Here is a 21,283-nt window from a genome sequence, read left to right as displayed (position 1 = left end):
GTGTATTAACTTGTTGCAATTCGTTTTAGCCGCTATGTGCAACCTTGAATCGCAGTTCAAAGCCAAACCCGCGCAAGCTTGAGTGACACCTATTTGCACATCATGCCTAAAAGTGCCTGTAAGGCTTTGTGTGTATTGTTGTGAGCCTAACCCGCACAAGCTTGAGTGACCCCTATTTGCACATCATGCCTAAAAGTGCCTGTAAGGCTTTGTGTGTATTTTTGTGAGCCTAACCCGCGCAAGCTTGAGTGACCCCTATTAGCACATCATGCCTAAAAGTGCCTGTAAGGCGTTGTGTGTATTAACTTGTTGCGATTCTTTAGCCGCTACGTGCAAACTTGAATCGCATTTCTGAGCCTAACGCGCGCAAGCTTGAGTGACGCCTATTTGCACATCTGCCTAAAAGTGCCTGTAAGGCTTTGTGTGTATTGTTGTGAGCCTAACCCGCGCAAGCTTGAGTGACCAATATTTGCACATCATGCCTAAAAGTGCCTGTAAGGCGTTGTGTGTATTAACTTGTTGCGATTCTTTAGCCGCTACGTGCAAACTTGAATCGCATTTCTGAGCCTAACGCGCGCAAGCTTGAGTGACCCCTATTTGCACATCATGCCTAAAAGTGCCTGTAAGGCGTTGTGTGTATTAACTTGTTGCGATTCCTTTTAGCCACTATGTGCAAACTTGAATCGCAGTTCTGAGCCTAACCCGCGCAAGCTTGAGTGACACCTATTTGCACATCATGCCTAAAAGTGCCTGTAAGGCGTTGTGTGTATTAACTTGTTGCCATTCTTTAGCCGCTATGCGCAAACTTGAATCGCATTTCCGAGCCTAACGCGCGCAAGCTTGAGTGACCCCTATTTGCACATCATGCCTAAAAGTGCCTGTAAGGCGTTGTGTGTATTAACTTGTTGCGATTCGTTTTAGCCGCTATGTGCAAACTTGAATCGCAGTTCTGAGCCTAACCCACGCAAGCTTGAGTGACGCCTATTTGCACATCATGCCTAAAAGTGCCTGTAAGGCTTTGTGTGTATTGTTGTGAGCCTAACCCGCGCAAGCTTGAGTGACCCCTATTTGCACATCATGCCTAAAAGTGCCTGTAAGGCTTTGTGTGTATTTTTGTGAGCCTAACCCGCGCTAGCTTGAGTGACCCCTATTAGCACATCATGACTAAAAGTGCCTGTAAGGCGTTGTGTGTATTAACGTGTTGCGATTCGTCTTAGCCGCTATGTGCAAGCGTGAATCGCAGTTCTGAGCCTAACGCACGCAAGCTTGAGTGACACCTATTTGCACATCATGCCTAAAAGTGCCTGTAAGGTGTTGTGTGTATTAACTTGTTGCGATTATTTAGCCGCTATGTGCAAGCTTGAATCGCATTTCTGAGCCTAACGCGCGCAAGCTTGAGTGACCCCTATTTGCACATCATGCCTAAAAGTGCCTGCAAGTCGTTGTGTGTATTAACTTGTTGCGATTCGTTTTAGCCGCTATGTGCAAACTTGAATCGCAGTTCTGAGCCTAACCCGCGCAAGCTTGAGTGACACCTATTTGCACATCATGCCTAAAAGTGCCTGTAAGGCGTTGTGTGTATTAACTTGTTGCGATTCTTTAGCCGCTATGTGCAAACTTGAATCGCATTTCTGAGCCTAACGCGCGCAAGCTTGAGTGACCCCTATTTGCACATCATGCCTAAAAGTGCCTGTAAGGCTTTGTGTGTATTGTTGTGAGCCTAACCCGCGCAAGCTTGAGTGACCCCTATTTGCACATCATGCCTAAAAGTGCCTGTAAGGCTTTGTGTGTATTTTTGTGAGCCTAACCCGCGCAAGCTTGAGTGACCCCTATTAGCACATCATGCCTAAAAGTGCCTGTAAGGCGTTGTGTGTATTAACTTGTTGCGATTCTTTAGCCGCTATGTGCAAACTTGAATCTCATTTCTGAGCCTACGGTCGCTAGCTTGAGTGACCCCTATTTGCACATCATGCCTAAAAGTGCCTGTAAGGCATTGTGTGTATTAACTTGTTGCAATTCGTTTTAGCCGCTATGTGCGACCTTGAATCGCAGTTCAAAGCCAAACCCGCGCAAGCTTGAGTGACACCTATTTGCACATCATGCCTAAAAGTGCCTGTAAGGCTTTGTGTGTATTGTTGTGAGCCTAACCCGCGCAAGCTTGAGTGACCCCTATTTGCACATCATGCCTAAAAGTGCCTGTAAGGCTTTGTGTGTATTTTTGTGAGCCTAACCCGCGCAAGCTTGAGTGACCCCTATTAGCACATCATGCCTAAAAGTGCCTGTAAGGCGTTGTGTGTATTAACTTGTTGCGATTCTTTAGCCGCTACGTGCAAACTTGAATCGCATTTCTGAGCCTAACGCGCGCAAGCTTGAGTGACGCCTATTTGCACATCTGCCTAAAAGTGCCTGTAAGGCTTTGTGTGTATTGTTGTGAGCCTAACCCGCGCAAGCTTGAGTGACCCCTATTTGCACATGATGCCTAAAAGTGCCTGTAAGGCATTGTGTGTATTAACTTGTTGCAATTCATTTTAGCCGCTATGTGCAATCTTGAATCGCAGTCCTGAGCCTAACCCGCGCAAACTTGAGTGACACCTATTTGCACATCATGCCTAAAAGTGCCTGTAAGGTGTTGTGTGTATTAACTTGTTGCGATTATTTAGCCGCTATGTGCAAATTTTTTCGTTCTGAGCCTAACCCGGGCAAGATTGAGTGGCACCTATTTGCACATCACTCCTAAAAGTGCCTGTAAGGCTTTGTGTGTATTGTTGTGAGCCTGACCCGCGCAAGCTTGAGTGACCCCTATTTGCACATGATGCCTAAAAGTGCCTGTAAGGCATTGTGTGTATTAACTTGTTGCAATTCGTTTTAGCCGCTATGTGCAATCTTGAATCGCAGTCCTGAGCCTAACCCGCGCAAACTTGAGTGACACCTATTTGCACATCATGCCTAAAAGTGCCTGTAAGGTGTTGTGTGTATTAACTTGTTGCGATTATTTAGCCGCTATGTGCAAGCTTGAATCGCATTTCTGAGCCTAACGCGCGCAAGCTTGAGTGACCCCTATTTGCACATCATGCCTAAAAGTGCCTGCAAGTCGTTGTGTGTATTAACTTGTTGCGATTCGTTTTAGCCACTATGTGCAAACTTGAATCGCAGTTCTGAGCCTAACCCGCGCAAGCTTGAGTGAAACCTATTTGCACATCATGCCTAAAAGTGCCTGTAAGGCGTTGTGTGTATTAACTTGTTGCGATTCTTTAGCCGCTATGTGCAAACTTGAATCGCATTTCTGAGCCTAACGCGCGCAAGCTTGAGTGACCCCTATTTGCACATCATGCCTAAAAGTGCCTGTAAGGCTTTGTGTGTATTGTTGTGAGCCTAACCTGCGCAAGCTTGAGTGACCCCTATTTGCACATCATGCCTAAAAGTGCCTGTAAGGCTTTGTGTGTATTTTTGTGAGCCTAACCCGCGCAAGCTTGAGTGACCCCTATTAGCACATCATGCCTAAAAGTGCCTGTAAGGCGTTGTGTGTATTAACTTGTTGCGATTCTTTAGCCGCTATGTGCAAACTTGAATCTCATTTCTGAGCCTACGGTCGCTAGCTTGAGTGACCCCTATTTGCACATCATGCCTAAAAGTGCCTGTAAGGCATTGTGTGTATTAACTTGTTGCAATTCGTTTTAGCCGCTATGTGCGACCTTGAATCGCAGTTCAAAGCCAAACCCGCGCAAGCTTGAGTGACACCTATTTGCACATCATGCCTAAAAGTGCCTGTAAGGCTTTGTGTGTATTGTTGTGAGCCTAACCCGCGCAAGCTTGAGTGACCCCTATTTGCACATCATGCCTAAAAGTGCCTGTAAGGCTTTGTGTGTATTTTTGTGAGCCTAACCCGCGCAAGCTTGAGTGACCCCTATTAGCACATCATGCCTAAAAGTGCCTGTAAGGCGTTGTGTGTATTAACTTGTTGCGATTCTTTAGCCGCTACGTGCAAACTTGAATCGCATTTCTGAGCCTAACGCGCGCAAGCTTGAGTGACCCCTATTTGCACATCATGCCTAAAAGTGCCTGTAAGGCGTTGTGTGTATTAACTTGTTGCGATTCCTTTTAGCCACTATGTGCAAACTTGAATCGCAGTTCTGAGCCTAACCCGCGCAAGCTTGAGTGACACCTATTTGCACATCATGCCTAAAAGTGCCTGTAAGGTGTTGTGTGTATTAACTTGTTGCCATTCTTTAGCCGCTATGTGCAAACTTGAATCGCATTTCCGAGCCTAACGCGCGCAAGCTTGAGTGCCCCCTATTTGCACATCATGCCTAAAAGTGCCTGTAAGGCGTTGTGTGTATTAACTTGTTGCGATTCGTTTTAGCCGCTATGTGCAAACTTGAATCGCAGTTCTGAGCCTAACCCACGCAAGCTTGAGTGACGCCTATTTGCACATCATGCCTAAAACTGCCTGTAAGGCTTTGTGTGTATTGTTGTGAGCCTAACCCGCGCAAGCTTGAGTGACCCCTATTTGCACATCATGCCTAAAAGTGCCTGTAAGGCTTTGTGTGTATTTTTGTGAGCCTAACCCGCGCTAGCTTGAGTGACCCCTATTAGCACATCATGACTAAAAGTGCCTGTAAGGCGTTGTGTGTATTAACGTGTTGCGATTCGTCTTAGCCGCTATGTGCAGCGTGAATCGCAGTTCTGAGCCTAACGCACGCAAGCTTGAGTGACACCTATTTGCACATTATGCCTGAAAGTGCCTGTAAGGCGTTGTGTGTATTAACTTGTTGCGATTCGTTTTAGCCGCTACGTGAAAACTTGAATCGCATTTCTGAGCCTAACGCGCGCAAGCTTGAGTGACACCGATTTGCACATCATGCCTAAAAGTGCCTGTAAGGCATTGTGTGTATTAACTTGTTGCGATTCGTTTTAGCCGCTATGTGCAAACTTGAATTGCAGTTCTGAGCCTAACCCGCGCAAGCTTGAGTGACATCATGCCTAAAAGTGCCTGTAAGGCGTTGTGTGTATTAACTTGTTGCGATTCGTTTTAGCCGCTATGTGCAAATTTTTTCGTTCTGAGCCTAACCCGGGCAAGATTGAGTGACACCTATTTGCACATCACTCCTAAAAGTGCCTGTAAGGCTTTGTGTGTATTGTTGTGAGCCTAACCCGCGCAAGCTTGAGTGACCCCTATTTGCACATGATGCCTAAAAGTGCCTGTAAGGCATTGTGTGTATTAACTTGTTGCAATTCGTTTTAGCCGCTATGTGCAATCTTGAATCGCAGTCCTGAGCCTAACCCGCGCAAACTTGAGTGACACCTATTTGCACATCATGCCTAAAAGTGCCTGTAAGGTGTTGTGTGTATTAACTTGTTGCGATTATTTAGCCGCTATGTGCAAGCTTGAATCGCATTTCTGAGCCTAACGCGCGCAAGCTTGAGTGACCCCTATTTGCACATCATGCCTAAAAGTGCCTGCAAGTCGTTGTGTGTATTAACTTGTTGCGATTCGTTTTAGCCGCTATGTGCAAACTTGAATCGCAGTTCTGAGCCTAACCCGCGCAAGCTTGAGTGACACCTATTTGCACATCATGCCTAAAAGTGCCTGTAAGGCGTTGTGTGTATTAACTTGTTGCGATTCTTTAGCCGCTATGTGCAAACTTGAATCGCATTTCTGAGCCTAACGCGCGCAAGCTTGAGTGACCCCTATTTGCACATCATGCCTAAAAGTGCCTGTAAGGCGTTGTGTGTATTAACTTGTTGCGATTCGTTTTAGCCGCTATGTGCAACCTTGAATCGCAGTTCTGAGCCTAACCCGCGCAAGCTTGAGTGACCCCTATTTGCACATCATGCCTAAAAGTGCCTGTAAGGCGTTGTGTGTATTAACTTGTTGCGATTCTTTAGCCGCTGTGTGCAAACTTGAATCGCATTTCTGAGCCTAACGCGCGCAAGCTTGAGTGACCCCTATTTGCACTACATGCCTAAAAGTGCCTGTAAGGCGTTGTGTGCATTAACTTGTTGCGATTCGTTTTAGCCGCTTTGTGCAAACTTGAATCGCAGTTCTGAGCCTAACCCGCGCAAGCTTGAGTGACACCTATTTGCACATCATGCCTAAAAGTGCCTGTAAGGCTTTGTGTGCATTGTTGTGAGCCTAACCCGCGCAAGCTTGAGTGACCCCTATTTGCACATCATGCCTAAAAGTGCCTGTAAGGCATTGTGTGTATTAACTTGTGCGATTCGCTTTAGCCGCTATGTGGAATCTTGAATCGCAGTTCTGAGCCTAACCCGCGCAAGCTTGAGTGACACCTATTTGCACATCATGCCTAAAAGTGCCTGTAAGGCGTTGTGTGTATTAACTTGTTGCGATTCGTTTTAGCAGCTATGTGCAAATTTTTTCGTTCTGAGCCTAACCCGGGCAAGCTTGAGTGACACCTATTTGCGTATCATGCCTAAAAGTGATTGTAAGGCGTTCTGTGTATTAACTTGTTGCGATTCGTTTTAGCCGCTATGTGCAATCTTGAATCACAGCTCTGAGCCTAACGCGCGCAAGCTTGAGTGACGCCTATTTGCACATCATGCTAAAAAGTGCCTGTAAGGCTTTGTGTGTATTGTTGTGAGCCTAACCCGCGCAAGCTTGAGTGACCCCTATTTGCACATCATGCATAAAAGTGCCTGTAAGGCGTTGCGTGTATTAACTTGTTGCGATTCCTTTTAGCCGCTATGTGCAAACTTGAATTGCAGTTCTGAGCCTAACCCGCGCAAGCTTGAGTAAGACCTATTTGCACATCATGCCTAAAAGTGTCTGTAAGGCGTTGTGTGTATTAACTTGTTGCGATTCTTTAGCTGCTATGTGCAAACTTGAATCGCATTTCTGAGCCTACGGGCGCAAGCTTGAGTGACCCCTATTTGCACATCATGCCTAAAAGTGCCTGTAAGGCGTTGTGTGTATTAACTTGTTGCGATTCGTTTTAGCCGCTATGTGCAAACTTGAATCGCAGTTCAAAGCCAAACCCGCGCAAGCTTGAGTGACACCTATTTGCACATCATGCCTAAAAGTGCCTGTAAGGCTTTGTGTGTATTGTTGTGAGGCTAACCCGCGCAAGCTTGAGTGACCCCTATTTGCACATCATGCCTAAAAGTGCCTGTAAGGCTTTGTGTGTATTTTTCTGAGCCTAACCCGCGCAAGCTTGAGTGACCCCTATTAGCACATCATGCCTAAAAGTGCCTGTAAGGCGTTGTGTGTATTAACTTGTTGCGATTCTTTAGCCACTACGTGCAAACTTGAATCGCATTTCTGAGCCTAACGCGTGCAAGCTTGAGTGACGCCTATTTGCACATCTGCCTAAAAGTGCCTGTAAGGCTTTGTGTGTATTGTTGTGAGCCTAAGCCGCGCAAGCTTGAGTGACCAATATTTGCACATCATGCCTAAAAGTGCCTGTAAGGCTTTGTGTGTATTGTTGTGAGGCTAACCCGCGCAAGCTTGAGTGACCCCTATTTGCACATCATGCCTAAAAGTGCCTGTAAGGCTTTGTGTGTATTTTTCTGAGCCTAACCCGCGCAAGCTTGAGTGACCCCTATTAGCACATCATGCCTAAAAGCGCCTGTAAGGCGTTGTGTGTATTAACTTGTTGCGATTCTTTAGCCACTACGTGCAAACTTGAATCGCATTTCTGAGCCTAACGCGCGCAAGCTTGAGTGACCCCTATTTGCACATCATGCCTAAAAGTGCCTGTAAGGCGTTGTGTGTATTAACTTGTTGCGATTCCTTTTAGCCACTATGTGCAAACTTGAATCGCAGTTCTGAGCCTAACCCGCGCAAGCTTGAGTGACACCTTTATGCACATCATGCCTAAAAGTGCCTGTAAGGCATTGTGTGTATTAACTTGTTGCAATTCGTTTTAGCCGCTATGTGCAACCTTGAATCGCAGTTCAAAGCCAAACCCGCGCAAGCTTGAGTGACACCTATTTGCACATCATGCCTAAAAGTGCCTGTAAGGCTTTGTGTGTATTGTTGTGAGCCTAACCCGCACAAGCTTGAGTGACCCCTATTTGCACATCATGCCTAAAAGTGCCTGTAAGGCTTTGTGTGTATTTTTGTGAGCCTAACCCGCGCAAGCTTGAGTGACCCCTATTAGCACATCATGCCTAAAAGTGCCTGTAAGGCGTTGTGTGTATTAACTTGTTGCGATTCTTTAGCCGCTACGTGCAAACTTGAATCGCATTTCTGAGCCTAACGCGCGCAAGCTTGAGTGACGCCTATTTGCACATCTGCCTAAAAGTGCCTGTAAGGCTTTGTGTGTATTGTTGTGAGCCTAACCCGCGCAAGCTTGAGTGACCAATATTTGCACATCATGCCTAAAAGTGCCTGTAAGGCGTTGTGTGTATTAACTTGTTGCGATTCTTTAGCCGCTACGTGCAAACTTGAATCGCATTTCTGAGCCTAACGCGCGCAAGCTTGAGTGACCCCTATTTGCACATCATGCCTAAAAGTGCCTGTAAGGCGTTGTGTGTATTAACTTGTTGCGATTCCTTTTAGCCACTATGTGCAAACTTGAATCGCAGTTCTGAGCCTAACCCGCGCAAGCTTGAGTGACACCTATTTGCACATCATGCCTAAAAGTGCCTGTAAGGCGTTGTGTGTATTAACTTGTTGCCATTCTTTAGCCGCTATGCGCAAACTTGAATCGCATTTCCGAGCCTAACGCGCGCAAGCTTGAGTGACCCCTATTTGCACATCATGCCTAAAAGTGCCTGTAAGGCGTTGTGTGTATTAACTTGTTGCGATTCGTTTTAGCCGCTATGTGCAAACTTGAATCGCAGTTCTGAGCCTAACCCACGCAAGCTTGAGTGACGCCTATTTGCACATCATGCCTAAAAGTGCCTGTAAGGCTTTGTGTGTATTGTTGTGAGCCTAACCCGCGCAAGCTTGAGTGACCCCTATTTGCACATCATGCCTAAAAGTGCCTGTAAGGCTTTGTGTGTATTTTTGTGAGCCTAACCCGCGCTAGCTTGAGTGACCCCTATTAGCACATCATGACTAAAAGTGCCTGTAAGGCGTTGTGTGTATTAACGTGTTGCGATTCGTCTTAGCCGCTATGTGCAAGCGTGAATCGCAGTTCTGAGCCTAACGCACGCAAGCTTGAGTGACACCTATTTGCACATCATGCCTAAAAGTGCCTGTAAGGTGTTGTGTGTATTAACTTGTTGCGATTATTTAGCCGCTATGTGCAAGCTTGAATCGCATTTCTGAGCCTAACGCGCGCAAGCTTGAGTGACCCCTATTTGCACATCATGCCTAAAAGTGCCTGCAAGTCGTTGTGTGTATTAACTTGTTGCGATTCGTTTTAGCCGCTATGTGCAAACTTGAATCGCAGTTCTGAGCCTAACCCGCGCAAGCTTGAGTGACACCTATTTGCACATCATGCCTAAAAGTGCCTGTAAGGCGTTGTGTGTATTAACTTGTTGCGATTCTTTAGCCGCTATGTGCAAACTTGAATCGCATTTCTGAGCCTAACGCGCGCAAGCTTGAGTGACCCCTATTTGCACATCATGCCTAAAAGTGCCTGTAAGGCTTTGTGTGTATTGTTGTGAGCCTAACCCGCGCAAGCTTGAGTGACCCCTATTTGCACATCATGCCTAAAAGTGCCTGTAAGGCTTTGTGTGTATTTTTGTGAGCCTAACCCGCGCAAGCTTGAGTGACCCCTTAGCACATCATGCCTAAAAGTGCCTGTAAGTCGTTGTGTGTATTAACTTGTTGCGATTCTTTAGCCGCTATGTGCAAACTTGAATCTCATTTCTGAGCCTACGGTCGCTAGCTTGAGTGACCCCTATTTGCACATCATGCCTAAAAGTGCCTGTAAGGCATTGTGTGTATTAACTTGTTGCAATTCGTTTTAGCCGCTATGTGCGACCTTGAATCGCAGTTCAAAGCCAAACCCGCGCAAGCTTGAGTGACACCTATTTGCACATCATGCCTAAAAGTGCCTGTAAGGCTTTGTGTGTATTTTTGTGAGCCTAACCCGCGCAAGCTTGAGTGACCCCTATTAGCACATCATGCCTAAAAGTGCCTGTAAGGCGTTGTGTGTATTAACTTGTTGCGATTCTTTAGCCGCTACGTGCAAACTTGAATCGCATTTCTGAGCCTAACGCGCGCAAGCTTGAGTGACGCCTATTTGCACATCTGCCTAAAAGTGCCTGTAAGGCTTTGTGTGTATTGTTGTGAGCCTAACCCGCGCAAGCTTGAGTGACCACTATTTGCACATGATGCCTAAAAGTGCCTGTAAGGCATTGTGTGTATTAACTTGTTGCAATTCTTTAGCCGCTACGTGCAAACTTGAATCGCATTTCTGAGCCTAACGCGCGCAAGCTTGAGTGACGCCTATTTGCACATCTGCCTAAAAGTGCCTGTAAGGCTTTGTGTGTATTGTTGTGAGCCTAACCCGCGCAAACTTGAGTGACACCTATTTGCACATCATGCCTAAAAGTGCCTGTAAGGTGTTGTGTGTATTAACTTGTTGCGATTATTTAGCCGCTATATGCAAATTTTTTCGTTCTGAGCCTAACCCGGGCAAGATTGAGTGGCACCTATTTGCACATCACTCCTAAAAGTGCCTGTAAGGCTTTGTGTGTATTGTTGTGAGCCTAACCCGCGCAAGCTTGAGTGACCCCTATTTGCACATGATGCCTAAAAGTGCCTGTAAGGCATTGTGTGTATTAACTTGTTGCAATTCGTTTTAGCCGCTATGTGCAATCTTGAATCGCAGTCCTGAGCCTAACCCGCGCAAACTTGAGTGACACCTATTTGCACATCATGCCTAAAAGTGCCTGTAAGGTGTTGTGTGTATTAACTTGTTGCGATTATTTAGCCGCTATGTGCAAGCTTGAATCGCATTTCTGAGCCTAACGCGCGCAAGCTTGAGTGACCCCTATTTGCACATCATGCCTAAAAGTGCCTGCAAGTCGTTGTGTGTATTAACTTGTTGCGATTCGTTTTAGCCGCTATGTGCAAACTTGAATCGCAGTTCTGAGCCTAACCCGTGCAAGCTTGAGTGACACCTATTTGCACATCATGCCTAAAAGTGCCTGTAAGGCGTTGTGTGTATTAACTTGTTGCGATTCTTTAGCCGCTATGTGCAAACTTGAATCGCATTTCTGAGCCTAACGCGCGCAAGCTTGAGTGACCCCTATTTGCACATCATGCCTAAAAGTGCCTGTAAGGCTTTGTGTGTATTGTTGTGAGCCTAACCTGCGCAAGCTTGAGTGACCCCTATTTGCACATCATGCCTAAAAGTGCCTGTAAGGCTTTGTGTGTATTTTTGTGAGCCTAACCCGCGCAAGCTTGAGTGACCCCTATTAGCACATCATGCCTAAAAGTGCCTGTAAGGCGTTGTGTGTATTAACTTGTTGCGATTCTTTAGCCGCTATGTGCAAACTTGAATCTCATTTCTGAGCCTACGGTCGCTAGCTTGAGTGACCCCTATTTGCACATCATGCCTAAAAGTGCCTGTAAGGCATTGTGTGTATTAGCTTGTTGCAATTCGTTTTAGCCGCTATGTGCGACCTTGAATCGCAGTTCAAAGCCAAACCCGCGCAAGCTTGAGTGACACCTATTTGCACATCATGCCTAAAAGTGCCTGTAAGGCTTTGTGTGTATTGTTGTGAGCCTAACCCGCGCAAGCTTGAGTGACCCCTATTTGCACATCATGCCTAAAAGTGCCTGTAAGGCTTTGTGTGTATTTTTGTGAGCCTAACCCGCGCAAGCTTGAGTGACCCCTATTAGCACATCATGCCTAAAAGTGCCTGTAAGGCGTTGTGTGTATTAACTTGTTGCGATTCTTTAGCCGCTACGTGCAAACTTGAATCGCATTTCTGAGCCTAACGCGCGCAAGCTTGAGTGACGCCTATTTGCACATCTGCCTAAAAGTGCCTGTAAGGCTTTGTGTGTATTGTTGTGAGCCTAACCCGCGCAAGCTTGAGTGACCAATATTTGCACATCATGCCTAAAAGTGCCTGTAAGGCGTTGTGTGTATTAACTTGTTGCGATTCTTTAGCCGCTACGTGCAAACTTGAATCGCATTTCTGAGCCTAACGCGCGCAAGCTTGAGTGACCCCTATTTGCACATCATGCCTAAAAGTGCCTGTAAGGCATTGTGTGTATTAACTTGTTGCGATTCCTTTTAGCCACTATGTGCAAACTTGAATCGCAGTTCTGAGCCTAACCCGCTCAAGCTTGAGTGACACCTATTTGCACATCATGCCTAAAAGTGCCTGTAAGGCGTTGTGTGTATTAACTTGTTGCCATTCTTTAGCCGCTATGTGCAAACTTGAATCGCATTTCCGAGCCTAACGCGCGCAAGCTTGAGTGACCCCTATTTGCACATCATGCCTAAAAGTGCCTGTAAGGCGTTGTGTGTATTAACTTGTTGCGATTCGTTTTAGCCGCTATGTGCAAACTTGAATCGCAGTTCTGAGCCTAACCCACGCAAGCTTGAGTGACGCCTATTTGCACATCATGCCTAAAACTGCCTGTAAGGCTTTGTGTGTATTGTTGTGAGCCTAACCCGCGCAAGCTTGAGTGACCCCTATTTGCACATCATGCCTACAAGTGCCTGTAAGGCTTTGTGTGTATTTTTGTGAGCCTAACCCGCGCTAGCTTGAGTGACCCCTATTAGCACATCATGACTAAAAGTGCCTGTAAGGCGTTGTGTGTATTAACGTGTTGCGATTCGTCTTAGCCGCTATGTGCAGCGTGAATCGCAGTTCTGAGCCTAACACACGCAAGCTTGAGTGACACCTATTTGCAAATTATGCCTGAAAGTGCCTGTAAGGCGTTGTGTGTATTAACTTGTTGCGATTCGTTTTAGCCGCTACGTGAAAACTTGAATCGCATTTCTGAGCCTAACGCGCGCAAGCTTGAGTGACACCGATTTGCACATCATGCCTAAAAGTGCCTGTAAGGCATTGTGTGTATTAACTTGTTGCGATTCGTTTTAGCCGCTATGTGCAAACTTGAATTGCAGTTCTGAGCCTAACCCGCGCAAGCTTGAGTGACATCATGCCTAAAAGTGCCTGTAAGGCGTTGTGTGTATTAACTTGTTGCGATTCGTTTTAGCCGCTATGTGCAAATTTTTTCGTTCTGAGCCTAACCCGGGCAAGATTGAGTGACACCTATTTGCACATCACTCCTAAAAGTGCCTGTAAGGCTTTGTGTGTATTGTTGTGAGCCTAACCCGCGCAAGCTTGAGTGACCCCTATTTGCACATGATGCCTAAAAGTGCCTGTAAGGCATTGTGTGTATTAACTTGTTGCAATTCGTTTTAGCCGCTATGTGCAATCTTGAATCGCAGTCCTGAGCCTAACCCGCGCAAACTTGAGTGACACCTATTTGCACATCATGCCTAAAAGTGCCTGTAAGGTGTTGTGTGTATTAACTTGTTGCGATTATTTAGCCGCTATGTGCAAGCTTGAATCGCATTTCTGAGCCTAACGCGCGCAAGCTTGAGTGACCCCTATTTGCACATCATGCCTAAAAGTGCCTGCAAGTCGTTGTGTGTATTAACTTGTTGCGATTCGTTTTAGCCGCTATGTGCAAACTTGAATCGCAGTTCTGAGCCTAACCCGCGCAAGCTTGAGTGACACCTATTTGCACATCATGCCTAAAAGTGCCTGTAAGGCGTTGTGTGTATTAACTTGTTGCGATTCTTTAGCCGCTATGTGCAAACTTGAATCGCATTTCTGAGCCTAACGCGCGCAAGCTTGAGTGACCCCTATTTGCACATCATGCCTAAAAGTGCCTGTAAGGCGTTGTGTGTATTAACTTGTTGCGATTCGTTTTAGCCGCTATGTGCAACCTTGAATCGCAGTTCTGAGCCTAACCCGCGCAAGCTTGAGTGACCCCTATTTGCACATCATGCCTAAAAGTGCCTGTAAGGCGTTGTGTGTATTAACTTGTTGCGATTCTTTAGCCGCTGTGTGCAAACTTGAATCGCATTTCTGAGCCTAACGCGCGCAAGCTTGAGTGACCCCTATTTGCACTACATGCCTAAAAGTGCCTGTAAGGCGTTGTGTGCATTAACTTGTTGCGATTCGTTTTAGCCGCTTTGTGCAAACTTGAATCGCAGTTCTGAGCCTAACCCGCGCAAGCTTGAGTGACACCTATTTGCACATCATGCCTAAAAGTGCCTGTAAGGCTTTGTGTGCATTGTTGTGAGCCTAAACCGCGCAAGCTTGAGTGACCCCTATTTGCACATCATGCCTAAAAGTGCCTGTAAGGCATTGTGTGTATTAACTTGTGCGATTCGCTTTAGCCGCTATGTGGAATCTTGAATCGCAGTTCTGAGCCTAACCCGCGCAAGCTTGAGTGACACCTATTTGCACATCATGCCTAAAAGTGCCTTTAAGGCGTTGTGTGTATTAACTTGTTGCGATTCGTTTTAGCAGCTATGTGCAAATTTTTTCGTTCTGAGCCTAACCCGGGCAAGCTTGAGTGACACCTATTTGCGTATCATGCCTAAAAGTGATTGTAAGGCGTTCTGTGTATTGACTTGTTGCGATTCGTTTTAGCCGCTATGTGCAATCTTGAATCACAGTTCTGAGCCTAACGCGCGCAAGCTTGAGTGACGCCTATTTGCACATCATGCCTAAAAGTGCCTGTAAGGCTTTGTGTGTATTGTTGTGAGCCTAACCCGCGCAAGCTTGAGTGACCCCTATTTGCACATCATGCATAAAAGTGCCTGTAAGGCGTTGCGTGTATTAACTTGTTGCGATTCCTTTTAGCCGCTATGTGCAAACTTGAATTGCAGTTCTGAGCCTAACCCGCGCAAGCTTGAGTAAAACCTATTTGCACATCATGCCTAAAAGTGTCTGTAAGGCGTTGTGTGTATTAACTTGTTGCGATTCTTTAGCTGCTATGTGCAAACTTGAATCGCATTTCTGAGCCTACGGGCGCAAGCTTGAGTGACCCCTATTTGCACATCATGCCTAAAAGTGCCTGTAAGGCGTTGTGTGTATTAACTTGTTGCGATTCGTTTTAGCCGCTATGTGCAAACTTGAATCGCAGTTCAAAGCCAAACCCGCGCAAGCTTGAGTGACACCTATTTGCACATCATGCCTAAAAGTGCCTGTAAGGCTTTGTGTGTATTGTTGTGAGGCTAACCCGCGCAAGCTTGAGTGACCCCTATTTGCACATCATGCCTAAAAGTGCCTGTAAGGCTTTGTGTGTATTTTTCTGAGCCTAACCCGCGCAAGCTTGAGTGACCCCTATTAGCACATCATGCCTAAAAGTGCCTGTAAGGCGTTGTGTGTATTAACTTGTTGCGATTCTTTAGCCACTACGTGCAAACTTGAATCGCATTTCTGAGCCTAACGCGTGCAAGCTTGAGTGACGCCTATTTGCACATCTGCCTAAAAGTGCCTGTAAGGCTTTGTGTGTATTGTTGTGAGCCTAAGCCGCGCAAGCTTGAGTGACCAATATTTGCACATCATGCCTAAAAGTGCCTGTAAGGCGTTGTGTGCATTAAATTGTTGCGATTCTTTAGCCGCTACGTGCAAACTTGAATCGCATTTCTGAGCCTAACGCGCGCAAGCTTGAGTGACCCCTATTTGCACATCATGCCTAAAAGTGCCTGTAAGGCGTTGTGTGTATTAACTTGTTGCGATTCCTTTTAGCCACTATGTGCAAACTTGAATCGCAGTTCTGAGCCTAACCCGCGCAAGCTTGAGTGACACCTTTATGCACATCATGCCTAAAAGTGCCTGTAAGGCGTTGTGTGTATTAACTTGTTGCCATTCTTTAGCCGCTATGTGCAAACTTGAATCGCATTTCCGAGCCTAACGCGCGCAAGCTTGAGTGACCCCTATTTGCACATCATGCCTAAAAGTGCCTGTAAGGCGTTGTGTGTATTAACTTGTTGCGATTCGTTTTAGCCGCTATGTGCAAACTTGAATCGCAGTTCTGAGCCTAACCCACGCAAGCTTGAGTGACGCCTATTTGCACATCATGCCTAAAAGTTCCTGTAAGGCTTTGTGTGTATTGTTGTGAGCCTAACCCGCGCAAGCTTGAGTGACCCCTATTTGCACATCATGCCTAAAAGTGCCTGTAAGGCTTTGTGTGTATTTTTGTGAGCCTAACCCGCGCAAGCTTGAGTGACCCCTATTAGCACATCATGACTAAAAGTGCCTGTAAGGCGTTGTGTGTATTAACGTGTTGCGATTCGTCTTAGCCGCTATGTGCAAGCGTGAATCGCAGTTCTGAGCCTAACGCGCGCAAGCTTGAGTGACACCGATTTGCACATCATGCCTAAAAGTGCCTGTAAGGCGTTGTGTGTATTAACTTGTTGCGATTCGTTTTAGCCGCTATGTGCAAACTTGAATTGCAGTTCTGAGCCTAACCCGCGCAAGCTTGAGTGACATCATGCCTAAAAGTGCCTGTAAGGCGTTGTGTGTATTAACTTGTTGCGATTCATTTTAGCCGCTATGTGCAAATTTTTTCGTTCTGAGCCTAACCCGGGCAAGCTTGAGTGACACCTATTTGCACATCACTCCTAAAAGTGCCTGTAAGGCTTTGTGTGTATTGTTGTGAGCCTAACCCGCGCAAGCTTGAGTGACCCCTACTTGCACATGATGCCTAAAAGTGCCTGTAAGGCATTGTGTGCATTAACTTGTTGCGATTCTTTAGCCGCTATGTGCAAACTTGAATCGCATTTCTGAGCATAACGTGCGCAAGCTTGAGTGACCCCTATTTGCACATCATGCCTAAAAGTGCCTGCAAGTCGTTGTGTGTATTAACTTGTTGCGATTCGTTTTAGCCGCTATCTGCAAACTTGAATCGCAGTTCTGAGCCTAACCGGCGCAAGCTTGAGTGACACCTATTTGCACATCATGGCTAAAAGTGCCTGTAAGGCGTTGTGTGTATTAACTTGTTGCGATTCTTTAGCCGCTATGTGCTAACTTGAATCGCATTTCTGAGCCTAACGCGCGCAAGCTTGAGTGTCCCCTATTTGCACATCATGCCTAAAAGTGCCTGTAAGGCGTTGTGTGTATTAACTTGTTGCGATTCGTTTTAGCCGCTATGTGCAACCTTGAATCGCAGTTCTGAGCCTAACCCGCGCAAGCTTGAGTGACCCCTATTTGCACATCATGCCTAAAAGTGCCTGTAAGGCGTTGTGTGTATTAACTTGTTGCGATTCTTTAGCCGCTATGTGCAAACTTGAATCGCATTTCTGAGCCTAACGCGCACAAGCTTGAGTGACCCCTATTTGCACATCATGCCTAAAAGTGCCTGTAAGGCGTTGTGTGTATTAACTTGTTGCGATTCGTTTTAGCCGCTATGTGCAACCTTGAATCGCAGTTCTGAGCCTAACCCGCACAAGCTTGAGTGACCCCTATTTGCACATTATGTCCAAGAGTGCCTGTAATGCGTTGTGTGTATTAACTTGTTGCGATTCGTTTTAGCCGCTATGTGCAAACTTGAATCGCATTTCTGAGCCTAACCCGCGCAAGCTTGAGTGACACCTATTTGCACATCATGCCTAAAAGTGCCTGTAAGGCGTTGTGTGTATTAACTTGTTGCGATTCGTTTTAGCCGCTATGTGAATATTTTTTCGTTCTGAGCCTAACCCGGGCAAGCTTCAGTGACACCTACTTGCATATCATGCCTAGAAGTGCCGGTAAGGCGTTGTGTGTATTAACTTGTTGCGATTCGTTTTAGCCGCTATGTGCAATCTTGAATCGCAGTTCTGAGCCTAACGTGCGCAAGCTTGAATGACACCTATTTGCACATTATGCCTAAAAGTGCCTGTAAGACTTTGTGTGTATAGTTGTGAGCCTAACCCGCGCAAGCTTGAGTGACCCCTATTTGCACACCATGCCTAAAAGTGCCTGTAAGGCATTGTGTGTATTAACTTGTTGCGATTCTTTAGCCGCTATGTGCAAACTTGAATCGCATTTCTAAGTCTAACGCGCGCAAGCTTGATTGACGCCTGTCTGCAAAAAATGCCTAAAAGTGCCCGTAAGTCGTTGTGTGTATTAACTTGTTGCGATTCGTTTTAGCCGCTATGTGCAAACTTGAATCGCAGTTCTGAGCCTAACCCGCGCGAGCTTGAGTGACACCTATTTGCACATCATGCCTAAAAGTGCCTGTAAGGCGTTGTGTGTATTAACTTGTTGCGATTCGTTTTAGCCGCTATGTGCAAACTTGAATCGCAGTTCTGAGCCTAACCCACGCAAGCTTGAGTGACGCCTATTTGCACATCATGCCTAAAACTGCCTGTAAGGCTTTGTGTGTATTGTTGTGAGCCTAACCCGCGCAAGCTTGAGTGACCCCTATTTGCACATCATGCCTAAAAGTGCCTGTAAGGCTTTGTGTGTATTTTTGTGAGCCTAACCCGCGCTAGCTTGAGTGACCCCTATTCGCACATCATGACTAAAAGTGCCTGTAAGGCGTTGTGTGTATTAACGTGTTGCGATTCGTCTTAGCCGCTATGTGCAGCGTGAATCGCAGTTCTGAGCCTAACGCACGCAAGCTTGAGTGACACCTATTTGCACATTATGCCTGAAAGTGCCTGTAAGGCGTTGTGTGTATTAACTTGTTGCGATTCGTTTTAGCCGCTACGTGAAAACTTGAATCGCATTTCTGAGCCTAACGCGCGCAAGCTTGAGTGACACCGATTTGCACATCATGCCTAAAAGTGCCTGTAAGGCATTGTGTGTATTAACTTGTTGCGATTCGTTTTAGCCGCTATGTGCAAACTTGAATTGCAGTTCTGAGCCTAACCCGCGCAAGCTTGAGTGACATCATGCCTAAAAGTGCCTGTAAGGCGTTGTGTGTATTAACTTGTTGCGATTCGTTTTAGCCGCTATGTGCAAATTTTTTCGTTCTGAGCCTAACCCGGGCAAGATTGAGTGACACTTATTTGCACATCACTCCTAAAAGTGCCTGTAAGGCTTTGTGTGTATTGTTGTGAGCCTAACCCGCGCAAGCTTGAGTGACCCCTATTTGCACATGATGCCTAAAAGTGCCTGTAAGGCATTGTGTGTATTAACTTGTTGCAATTCGTTTTAGCCGCTATGTGCAATCTTGAATCGCAGTCCTGAGCCTAACCCGCGCAAACTTGAGTGACACCTATTTGCACATCATGCCTAAAAGTGCCTGTAAGGTGTTGTGTGTATTAACTTGTTGCGATTATTTAGCCGCTATGTGCAAGCTTGAATCGCATTTCTGAGCCTAACGCGCGCAAGCTTGAGTGACCCCTATTTGCACATCATGCCTAAAAGTGCCTGCAAGTCGTTGTGTGTATTAACTTGTTGCGATTCGTTTTAGCCGCTATGTGCAAACTTGAATCGCAGTTCTGAGCCTAACGCGCGCAAGCTTGAGTGACCCCTATTTGCACTACATGCCTAAAAGTGCCTGTAAGGCGTTGTGTGTATTAACTTGTTGCGATTCGTTTTAGCCGCTTTGTGCAAACTTGAATCGCAGTTCTGAGCCTAACCCGCGCAAGCTTAAGTGACACCTATTTGCACATCATGCCTAAAAGTGCCTGTAAGGCTTTGTGTGCATTGTTGTGAGCCTAACCCGCGCAAGCTTGAGTGACCCCTATTTGCACATCATGCCTAAAAGTGCCTGTAAGGCATTGTGTGTATTAACTTGTGCGATTCGCTTTAGCCGCTATGTGGAATCTTGAATCGCAGTTCTGAGCCTAACCCGCGCAAGCTTGAGTGACACCTATTTGCACATCATGCCTAAAAGTGCCTGTAAGGCGTTGTGTGTATTAACTTGTTGCGATTCGTTTTAGCAGCTATGTGCAAATTTTTTCGTTCTGAGCCTAACCCGGGCAAGCTTGAGTGACACCTATTTGCATATCATGCCTAAAAGTGATTGTAAGGCGTTCTGTGTATTAACTTGTTGCGATTCGTTTTAGCCGCTATGTGCAATCTTGAATCACAGTTCTGAGCCTAACGCGCGCAAGCTTGAGTGACCCCTATTTGCACATCATGCCTAAAAGTGCCTGTAAGGCTTTGTGTGTATTTTTCTGAGCCTAACCCGCGCAAGCTTGAGTGACCCCTATTAGCACATCATGCCTAAAAGTGCCTGTAAGGCGTTGTGTGTATTAACTTGTTGCGATTCTTTAGCCACTACGTGCAAACTTGAATCGCATTTCTGAGCCTAACGCGCGCAAGCTTGAGTGACCCCTATTTGCACATCATGCCTAAAAGTGCCTGTAAGGCGTTGTGTGTATTAACTTGTTGCGATTCCTTTTAGCCACTATGTGCAAACTTGAATCGCAGTTCTGAGCCTAACCCGCGCAAGCTTGAGTGACACCTTTATGCACATCATGCCTAAAAGTGCCTGTAAGGCATTGTGTGTATTAACTTGTTGCAATTCGTTTTAGCCGCTATGTGCAACCTTGAATCGCAGTTCAAAGCCAAACCCGCGCAAGCTTGAGTGACACCTATTTGCACATCATGCCTAAAAGTGCCTGTAAGGCTTTGTGTGTATTGTTGTGAGCCTAACCCGCACAAGCTTGAGTGACCCCTATTTGCACATCATGCCTAAAAGTGCCTGTAAGGCTTTGTGTGTATTTTTGTGAGCCTAACCCGCGCAAGCTTGAGTGACCCCTATTAGCACATCATGCCTAAAAGTGCCTGTAAGGCGTTGTGTGTATTAACTTGTTGCGATTCTTTAGCCGCTACGTGCAAACTTGAATCGCATTTCTGAGCCTAACGCGCGCAAGCTTGAGTGACGCCTATTTGCACATCTGCCTAAAAGTGCCTGTAAGGCTTTGTGTGTATTGTTGTGAGCCTAACCCGCGCAAGCTTGAGTGACCAATATTTGCACATCATGCCTAAAAGTGCCTGTAAGGCGTTGTGTGTATTAACTTGTTGCGATTCTTTAGCCGCTACGTGCAAACTTGAATCGCATTTCTGAGCCTAACGCGCGCAAGCTTGAGTGACCCCTATTTGCACATCATGCCTAAAAGTGCCTGTAAGGCGTTGTGTGTATTAACTTGTTGCGATTCCTTTTAGCCACTATGTGCAAACTTGAATCGCAGTTCTGAGCCTAACCCGCGCAAGCTTGAGTGACACCTATTTGCACATCATGCCTAAAAGTGCCTGTAAGGCGTTGTGTGTATTAACTTGTTGCCATTCTTTAGCCGCTATGCGCAAACTTGAATCGCATTTCCGAGCCTAACGCGCGCAAGCTTGAGTGACCCCTATTTGCACATCATGCCTAAAAGTGCCTGTAAGGCGTTGTGTGTATTAACTTGTTGCGATTCGTTTTAGCCGCTATGTGCAAACTTGAATC

Source organism: Amblyomma maculatum, chromosome 1, assembly GCF_055883805.1.
Source record: "Amblyomma maculatum isolate TAMU_Amacu chromosome 1, ASM5588380v1, whole genome shotgun sequence".
Classification (NCBI taxonomy): Eukaryota; Metazoa; Arthropoda; class Arachnida; order Ixodida; family Ixodidae; genus Amblyomma; species Amblyomma maculatum.
The sequence above is the reverse complement of the archived record's forward strand: the minus strand, read 5'-3'. Positions refer to the sequence as shown.